Below are 9386 nucleotides of genomic sequence, written 5' to 3'. Positions count from 1 at the left end.
CAACTACACTCCTGTTATTTCTTTCTGCTATGCCCTTCTGTTGAGGTGTCCTTGGGGCAGATAGCTGCCTCTTAATACTATTGTCTTCACAATACATATTAAATTCATCAGAAGTGAATTCTCCTCCTTGATTAGTTCTCAGGCACTTTATCTTTTTACCACTTTCTTTCTCTACTAATGCTCTGAAAGCTTTGAATTTTCCAAATTCTTTAGACTTGTCTTTCAAGAATGTGACCCACATCATTCTTGAGTAGTCATCAGTAAGAATCATAAAATACCTATCTCCCTGAATACTTCTAGTTTTCATAGGACCACACAAATTAGTATGCACAAGATCGAGTAAATTTTTTGCTGAGAAAGACTTACCTTTAAAAGTTGAGGAAGACATCTTCCCAAGTTGACATTCTCTACACAAAGAATTATTAGGTTTGTTCAGCAATGCTAATCCTATTACCGCCTTGATCTTACTAGCTTTAACAATGTTGTCAAAGTTCATATGATAGAGTCTCCTATGCCATATCCAACTGTCATCAAACTTATCCATTAGACACCGACTTATCTTGGCATTCAACTGAAATAGGTTTCCTCTGGTCTGCTTGCCAGTGGCAATAAGTTCACCATTCTTCCCACTTATACTGCAGACTCCGCCTTTGAATTCTAGAATTAGTCATTTGTCATTCAACTGAGCAACACTCAATAGGTTATGCTTAAGACCTTCTACCCAGTAGATATCATCTACACTACTCTTTCCATTCAGTGAGATGAATCCTTTACCTTTTACCAAGCACGGTGCATCATTGCCAAATCTGACAACACCTCCATCATATTCTTCCAGAGATAGAAACTTTCTTCGGTCACCAGTCATATGATGAGAACAACCACTATCAATTATCCACTCATTGGAGCTGTCAATGCGAGAGACGAGCTTTCTTGTTGGATAGTTCTTCCTTTACTACTACAAACACTATGTCTTCATTTTCTTCATCCTCTGATTCTTCATCAATGACACCTTCATCCACAACAACTAGGCAATTTCTTCTGTTTCCTCCTTTAGATTTTCTAAACCTCTTTGGTTTGTCCTTATTGCCATTGTTAGGACAATTAACAACTATATGTCCTATCTTATTGTAGGAAAAACATTTCAAAAGAAGTTTACCTTTATATTTTCTAGTTCCCTTCATAAGTCTTTTAGCAAGAAGGGATTTGAACTCCATTAGAATCTCTTCATCATCCATATCTTTGCATTGTCTGGATTCATAGCTGGTACTAGTTTCTTTTCCTTTTCTGGATGGTACAGTAGATGCTTTACAGGACGACTCATTCTTCTAAACACTACCATCATAGCTATTCAACTTATATGCAGTTAACTTTGCAATGATAGAGTCTAAGGATACCTTGGTTTTATCAACAGACCTTAGCTCCTGGATAGTTGCTACTCTAATTGCATAGATTGGTAGCAATGATCTAAGAATTTTACTAAGAACAGTGGCATCTTCAATCGTTCCACCAGCGCTTTTGATATCACCAACTATTGTCTTAATCCTAATACCATACTGTTGAATGGTCTCACCCTCAACCATCCTCACGTCTTCAAATTTTCCTCTAAGGCTTTCTTCCTTAGCTTGCTTTACATGCTCATCACCACCATAAATGGTTTCCAGTGCTTCCCATACCTCCTTAGGAGTGTCTTTGTCTTGAACATCAATAAACTCAATATCTGACAGGCTGCTGATAAGAGCTTCCATAACTTGCCCATTTTCCTAGATTTCTCTCTTCTGATCATCAGTCAGAGTGCTAGTGGGAGTCACAAAAGCATTCTCAATATAGTTCCAGTGTTGAGCACCCATACTCTTGATGTAAATCTTCATTCCGTCCTTCCATGTTTTGAAGTTATCTCTATTGAACTTAGGACCTTCGCTTTTCATCATTACAGTAGGATCTTTTACCTCAAGCTGTTAGGCTTATATCACCGAGGACCTGGAGGCGCTCTGATACCAATTGATGAATAATGATGAACGACATATACCCTAATAGGTACTGACAGGGGGGGGGGGTGAATTAGTACAGATAAAAACTCTCAACAACTTATCTAGCTAAAGCAATACCAACTGGTTATAACCATTACTGAACTTAACCATGGCAATACTGGACAAACACTATAAGACACCAGACACCATAAACTGATAAGTCTCAATACTTCAAATACGATCAATGTACAACATCAACTTTCACCCATAAAAATATGCATATGGTACGCTAGTAATACCATAACCTATTAACTTTGCATGCATGATCTTTCAACCAAATACTTCATAAACATCACATGAAAAATGCATAACACATAACACACAGATTTTTCACTTGGAAACCCAAATGAGAAAAACCACGGTAGGAATGAATACCCAAAAGATTGTTTTGAACTCTTTTGAAGCTCGCCATGTTAGGAGCCTAGTCTGGTTAAAAACTTTACAATAAGGTTCTGTTAGGAACCGATCCTGTTAGAGATCACCCAGTTAAGGGATGGCTATATGCCCTGTTAAAGGTTGAAACCCTGTTAAAGGTTACCTCGCTAGAGGATTTAAAGAACTCAATGATCTTGAGTCACCTGGTTACAAGTTTTACAATAAGCATGTTAAAGCTACCCGGTAAAGGGATTTTCCAATTGTTGCAATGGTTAAAAGACAACAGGTAAAACTATGATTTGATAACAACACTACATGCCAAGGCAAGTCCTTTTCGTATCCTCTACTCTGCAATCACACTCTGCAGTTTCCCTCTTTACCGGTCTGACAAGTATCAAGTATCTCTTCACTCGGATACACACACAACATTTGCCAACAACTTTTCAATACAAACATCATCGACCTTATAGGTAACAGAAAGGTCGGTGGCATAAACCCTAAACCCTAAACATTTTAGGTTTACAACATAGGAGGTCTCATCTTGACCATCCAAACATATTGCATAGAGAATTTACAATTTCAAACAAATCACAAGTCAATCTGCATCGTTCATTCATCACCGCTCATGGGAATCAGTAACCCATCATGTTTTTTTCTTATGCCACTAAGAAGAATAATAATTCCTGAGGTAGACTTTAAACGCGATCGATCTTCTCATGCCTCAATCCTTTATGCACTCAAAGCTGATGTGGCACCTCGATCACAGAGTATCATCAGTTCATCACACAAGTTGGATCAACAAGCCGATAACCATAGAGCTGAGACTACCAACCGCTAATCACACTTAGTGAAACTCCAACACCAGTTTACTGAATCTCCTCATACCTCTTCATATTGGTTCACTTGAACTTATTGACATCAATGACAACATACATTATTATCATATCAACATACCGGTTTATCATATGCCAATGATACCTAACAGTTAAAGCTTCTTCTTCATCATGGGATCCATCAATGGATTGAATAGGCACATGATTAGGATGGGAATAATTAGTGTGATGCTCATTAAAGAAGTCACCCAAATTAGGCTCCATCTCATCAGTAATTAAACCTTGGGAAATCTTAATTCTAATGCTTCGTCTAACGGGGATAGGATAGGTATGACTAATAGTGGTAAAACTCATGCACTAGAGGAAAAATCTGAATTTTGAATTGTAGGACAAAGCTTACAAAATTGAGTAATGAGAAATTGAAGAAAATAATGATTACACAATTTGAACTTTGTTGGGGGAAGAGGATGACACAATTTCCAAAAATGAAAAGAAATTGGAATTTTAAAATTAGGGCCAAGGGAATACCACTTAATTTTAAAATCAGAATTTTTAAAATCATGGCAGACTATAATTAATCTCTTAATTTTAAAATTTTTCTTGAAATTTGAAATGTTGAATTTTGAAGGTATTTCCGATTCTAGAGTGATCGAAAATTGATAAAACCAACCAATTTTTTGGATTTAGGCTAGTAAATACAATCATAACAGTCTCTCAAAATTTTAGGAAAAAAGCCAAGGACCGTGGTGGGAACGCACATGGTTTGACCAATTTTTTTCAAAATTTTCAAGGATGGATATTACGATGATTTTAAAGCTAACCTTAAAAAATTGGCAAATTTTATGATCTCTAGATGGGCAAAATGAAGGTACAAATGTGGAAATAGGACCCTATTAGGGTTTTGAAGAAAAAGAGGAGTTGAATTGCAATTTTGAAAATGGTCAAACCTAATGGATAGGAACACCTTGGAAAATGTTTGGAAATCTCAATGTAAATGAAATTGATTTGAAATTAACACAAAATCCAATTAATTTTAAAAATTAGGGTTTGATGACCTAACCACTTAATTTTGAAATTTAAATTTTGGGAAAATGGGGGAAATTGAAAATTTGAATTGTAGGATTACAGAAAAATTTGAGAACAATCAGAAATCTGAAAATTAAATGGAAATCCAATTTTTGCACAAGTTCAAGATGATTTTTGAAAATTAGTTTTTTCACAAGTAACCTCTTAATTTTGTAAATTTTAATTGCAAATTGAACAAGACAATGAAAAAATTGAATTTGACAATCAAAACAATTTTCAGATCTAAGATAACCAAAAATAATTTTACAAATCACAAATTTAATTTTAATTTTAAAAACTAGGGTTTTTAATGATTTAACCACTAAGTTTGCAGAAATTTTAAACTTGTAAATGAAAAATATGCAATTTCGTTCCAAGGAAAGCATACAAAATGTCGAGTTCACCAAAATGTAATAGTGGGAAAATGGTGAATGATAGATCAAGAAGGAAACTACCATTTCCTTCAAAGAGATGAGAGTTTCACTATTGATTACCATTCAAGCACTTTTCACCATGTTACATTACGAAGAGGATAGGATAATTCACTAGATTCAATCTCTCCACATGAAGATGGTAGATTGAATTCTGAATGAATTGAGAATGTTAAGTTGATCTTCTCTTCCTTGTTTGAAATGGAAAGAAATTGATTGAATTATGTAGTGCAAAAGTGACAAAGAATTGATTATAACTTGAGATCAGAATATGGGATGAAGCTGTGCACCTGGATCTGATAGTATAATGTCGAGACAAAGTCGCCCTGCAAATTTGAGGAAAATTTTCTTGGACCGTGGTGGGAATGTACACGATCCTCCGAAAAATCCGCAAAATGAAAAGGGTTTTTTCGCCTCTGCAAATGGAGCCCGAATCTGAAAGTACAGCTGCGCACTTGCAACCTATATATAGAAAAGAGAGAAAAATGGGCTGGGATTGGGGGTTTGCCTTTAGGTCAAACCCCAGTTTTGGAATTAACCAAGTAATGAAAGAAAGTAATCGCAAGTAGATGTAAATGAAAGACTGAATTGTAAATCACCTCAAGGGAGGTTGTAGTAGCAATATTGATAGAAATGCTTGTGTGGAATTGTATGTTGGAATCAATCTCCTCTTCAATGGTTGAATCCTTGACTTGAATGCAACACCTAGCCTTGAAGGGAGACTTGAGAATGCTCAATGCTGGAAAAGAATGCTTGAATGCTCAATGCTGGAAAAGAATGTGTAAGACCCTACCCCGAGTCGTCATAGCATTTCAGTTATTTTCATATTGGACGTATTATGGATACTATATTTTGATGCATTATGGACATAGATTTTATATGATCCAGTGATTGGATAACATTGATATGGTGTATGTCATTTATCTCTGATTTGCAGTTTTTTATTTTGATGCTAGAAATTATGGATGCATGCATTATAAATGATTAAATTTCATGATAATTATGATGATGCCATTTAGTGGATTAGTTTATGTGGATGTTATTAGATAATTGGAAACTTGATTACTATAATTGAAATTGTATGCAATGTTTGAATTGTATTCTTTTCATATGATAATATTATATGTGATTTTTGGAATTACTAATTTGCAAAGTGAGATGTGCAGGAAAATTATTGCATGTGACTATGGAAACTATTCGGAGAATCAAGCCTAAACCTATGTGTGTTTGTGAAGCCAAGGGTTGTCTATTTGGAGAGACAACACATCGTTTGTAAATGTGTTTTAACTTGTAAATGTTTATGCTTGGATGTGTGTTTAATTTGAATTTTTTAAAATTTATTAATTCAAAAAAAGAGACATTGCCATGTGTATTTTAGTGATGTGTAATTTTTGTGGCGTCACTTGACACGTGTTGTAAATTGAGTTGGCAATAACATGTCCCTCGGAAGGAATTTGTTTTACCAATGCTTTTTTTCAATTATTCTAGTATGGTCCCAAGAAAGTCTTGGATAGGGAACCATTAGAAATGTCAACTCAGGGTTGACCCGTAGGTAAACTTTGGGTGAGTTTCTAGAGGGTTAAACTAACTCCTAGGGCTAAGTTAGGGACATTTTTAGTGGGCCATATGATGTATCTATGCATGAAAGCCAATTTTAGCCATGTGTCCACTCCTTAGGGACTATTTAGTCACCCCAAAAGTTGAGTTTCCCAAGATGGCCGAATTTCAACTTTTGAGGATCCTACCTAGGTTAGACAACCCTCCTCATGAGTGACATTGCTCTTCCCCATTCTTTTTACCTTTTTGAGGTGCCTTGGCTAGAGATTTTGTAAGGTTTTGGAAAGACCAACCTATGAAAATCCCTCACCCTTTCTAAGAGGATTGGAAAGAGTGAGGAGTGTCTTCTTAGGGAATGTTTTGGGAGGGAGAAGTTTGATCACCCACTCTCAATTTTTGGAGACATATATTTTCTTGAGAAATTGGTTTTTTTTTTGGATTTGGATGTTTTGACTAAGTCTTGTGAAAGAAAAGATAGTGGATTTGGCTAGCTCTTCTACAACTCTTATTCATCCATTTGTAGGATTTAAGGTTGGTTGTTTACTTCTTTTTATGTTTTTCTTTGTGTATGAATGAGTGTATGAGTTGTGCTTTTGGTTGTTTTCTTGTTGTTTTGGAAAAGATGTGTTCTTCTTGTCATTTTGTTTTGTTGTTTCATGTTTATTGTTTTGAGAGTTCTCAAGGCCAAACTCACCCTTGGGAGGGTAGAGTGGCCTTGGGGTGAAGGGTTGTTTGACAACCGAAGAGTGTAGAGGCTCTCTTTGGAAGAGAGTGATACATAAGGGATTATGAAACCCTTGCTGCATAGTCTTTTATTTATGCAATGGAGGTCATAAGGGGAGTTTTGATGACTTGTATGCCTTGAGGGACATAAGGATTTGTTGGGACAAGTTTGGAACTTGTTGGTATTCTACTTGGTAGCCTTGCAATGGCATTTTGTTCTCCTACTTGCAGATTTCTCCTCTAGGTATTTGGTCTAGCGTCACCCCTCAAGTTATAGTCACTAAGTGACTTTTTTCATCCTTGAGTTGGGAGTGTTTGTGTTGTGTTTTCCTTTTGCTTATGTGTTTATGCTTGAGTGTCACCCGTTTGGCTTTGGTTCTCCTAGCTCGAGGATGGCTTCTTGTAAGCCTAGGTTGGGAGGTGAGCCTCCATGGTCACAACTTACAAGTTTTATTGCAGGTTTGCTTGGGAAAAGATTGGAAAGGAAGCTATGGTTGATCTTATTGTTTATTTGTATTTAGTTGTAAAAAGAAAATACATGTATTTGGCAAGCCCTCATTTAGTAGAAATGAGAGGCTAAATTTTGTTATTTACCTATTTGTATAAAAGAAACTATGATGTACTAAATATAACTATTGGATTTATTTTACCATGTAATAAAGATGTATTTATTTTGAAGTATATATTCTTGCAAGAAGAATAATACATTTTTGGGTTATTTCTTAAAGTAATATAGTTACTTGAAAAAAAAAAGATTTAGAATGATAATATATTCTGTTTCTATGTGTTATTGAAAAATAAATGCAGAGTTAATTGTTAATAGAGTAGTCACTTTTAAATAGAAATCAAATATTTTCTTAAGTCTATAGTTCAGATACAAAGAAAAAATAAATAGATATCTTATATTTATCATTAATAATGCATTTCATCTTGCTGTTATTGATAAAAAAAAGAGAAAATTAGATAAAATAGTTGCAACTGTAAATAAATAATATCACTGTCATATTTTTCCTATTCTGAAAATGCATGTGTAGAAAAAAAATGTAGAAATATTGTAAATCTAGATATAGTTAATTTAAAGCAAAAAAAGGAAACTATATGTTATTAAAAGAAAACAAAAACTATTCTATTCTGTTGTTTAAGAAGATATGAAAAGAAACAGATTTAAAACAAGATATATATATATATATAGTAATGACTATGCCTAATGTTTTAAAACTTCATCTAAATTGTTGTATTTATTCTGAAACAAAATGAATAACACATATTCTGCATTAAAGTTAAAATATATAAATTATGAGTAATATGGAAATAAAGAAAATGTTTTCTTTATTTTAAGTATTCTGACCATACCATATTTAAATCCTAAGAACAGTTTGCTGTTAAAAACTCATGTATATATATATATATATATACACACACATTAAAATATATATTATAGTGCTTACTGTGAAATTTTTTTAAGCAGAGTTTAAAAAAAAAATTATAACAAAAAAAATAAAAAAATAAAAAATAACATGCATCTCTGCTCACGGAGCCGAGGGCTCCTTGTGGGTGCGAACCCATAAGTGACTGCAACCACGCCATTGACCATGATCGACAATGGTGGCCTCGGCCACCACTGTGGGCAGTGGCCCACATGTACGGCCACGACTGTCCAATGGGGAGCCCACAACGGCCGCCCAAACAAACCCCCGCGACCTCCCTTTGAAACCTTATCCTCCCTTCGGCCCTCCACGAGATCCTTCGACCCTCTGCCAAATTCCTTGGCTTAGCCGCACCTGCACACACCCACAAACACATAAAAAAAAAACTAATGTTAGGACAAGCAACCCTAACCCAATTTCGGGTTAGGGTTAGCTTGATAGGAATAGAAAATAAAAAGAGAAGAGAGAAAAGTTATAAAAGAAATAAACAACCCTAGTTAGGGTTCATATGAATATAACAATTTAAATGAAATGAGGGGTAATCCTTTTTAAATTTTAAAAGGATAACTCCCATTTGTTTGTAGTCAATGTATTAGAAATAATTAATTACTATTATTTGTCTAGGGGGAAATTTGTTCTTTAGGTAGACTTTATTTAGGAAAATATGTGTAAGTACACACACACACACATATATATATATATGCTAATTTACATATATATTTACGTATGGATATTTAGGTTAAAATTCTTTTGGAAGTTTTATTAATGAGATTTATTAAAAGTATAATGTAAATTTTTTACCTATAAGGTCAATGTTGGCAAAAAATTTAATAGTTGATATTTAATATCTAAGGGGAATTAAATTTGACTTTAATATAAAATGAATTTATTAAGCAAATATTATATTTGATTTGGTTAACTTTATTAGTTAAATTTAAAAGCGTATTC

The sequence above is a fragment of the Cryptomeria japonica genome, chromosome 3 (assembly GCF_030272615.1).
Source record: "Cryptomeria japonica chromosome 3, Sugi_1.0, whole genome shotgun sequence".
NCBI classification, from domain to species: Eukaryota; Viridiplantae; Streptophyta; class Pinopsida; order Cupressales; family Cupressaceae; genus Cryptomeria; species Cryptomeria japonica.
This window is presented reverse-complemented; position numbering follows the sequence as displayed.